Source organism: Aptenodytes forsteri, unplaced genomic scaffold (assembly GCF_000699145.1).
Source record: "Aptenodytes forsteri isolate BGI_AS27 unplaced genomic scaffold, ASM69914v1 Scaffold15, whole genome shotgun sequence".
In the NCBI taxonomy this organism is placed as follows: Eukaryota; Metazoa; Chordata; class Aves; order Sphenisciformes; family Spheniscidae; genus Aptenodytes; species Aptenodytes forsteri.
This window is the reverse complement of record NW_008795129.1, coordinates 2,043,421-2,044,331: the sequence shown is the minus strand read 5'-3', so window position 1 is coordinate 2,044,331 and position 911 is coordinate 2,043,421. Positions and strand designations below refer to the sequence as shown.

Sequence of the window (911 nt, the reverse complement as noted above, 5' to 3'; positions counted from 1 at the left end):
ACCGGCGGGGGTTACATCGTAGCGTGAGAAATTGCATTCTGTGTGTTATTCTGTAGCGTTTACAGTCGTTCGTCATCAGAGTCAGGTGCAGGTTTAACGGTTGCACCGACCAGTATTTTAAAAGCGCGGTAAGTTTTTTTTTTTTATCGCGTGAAATGCGTTTAATTTGCAGGTACTCTCGTACCCCCAGCGAGTGCATCTTCAGCTAAAAAAAAAAGGGGGGGGCAAAATAAATCCCCCACACCCCCCTCTCAAACTTCTTAATCTTTCTTTTTTTTTCCCCCAGGTTTTGTTTTTGAGCTGCACACCATTTTATTCACAGTCTATTTCACGTTTTCTCCAGTATAACTGGCTGGCCAGTTTTCTCCCTTCCCAGGAACGACTCTTGCGAACATCAGCTGAGAAGAAGGAAACCCAGACACAGTGTTTCATGGCTATTATCTTAAAGATAGACCTGTAAGAAATTTAAATACAAGCCCCATTGGTATTTAAAAAAAAACCAAACCCCTTGAATTTAAGCATCTTTTCCAGCCTGGCAATCCAGCTGGAAAGCAAACTAGAATTTCACAAACACTCGAGTTTCTGGGTACAACGGCAGAGACGATAATCGGGCCTAGCCCTGCAGTTGTCCCCCTGCTTGCGGAGCTGGCTGTGGTGGAGTTCATGCTGCTCAGTGCGTGTACGGAGTTCACTGCAGGTTGGTTTGTAAACAAGCTTAAAAGTACTTGCCTGGTGGTTGAAGCTCCCGCGCTGAGGTGTCTTGGATTACCTTTGTTTGGGTAATACCGCGTCGCTTCCTCCTAACGTGCCAGCTGCACAACGGTTTTCTAGTCTCCCTGTGTTCGGCTTATTCAAAGTCTATTTTTAATTGTGTTAATTATAAACCATAATCCCCTACCCTCTTTGGACCT

At 44.9% G+C, this 911-nt stretch overlaps 1 protein-coding gene across 3 annotated transcripts in view; it reads right to left on the bottom strand.

Annotated features, from left to right (window-relative positions):
* The window catches only part of LOC103897585 (dual specificity protein phosphatase 13), a 27,890-nt gene extending 26,985 nt beyond the window's left edge, over positions 1-905 (bottom strand). For 2 of the 3 annotated variants that reach the window (XM_009277642.2, XM_009277644.2), the window contains exon 1: positions 730-905. The gene's annotated coding sequence lies outside the window, so the exon portion shown is untranslated. The remainder of the gene's footprint in view (positions 1-729) is intronic. The other variant, XM_009277643.2, reaches the window with a different exon arrangement.
* Between the last annotated feature and the right edge of the window lie 6 nt (positions 906-911).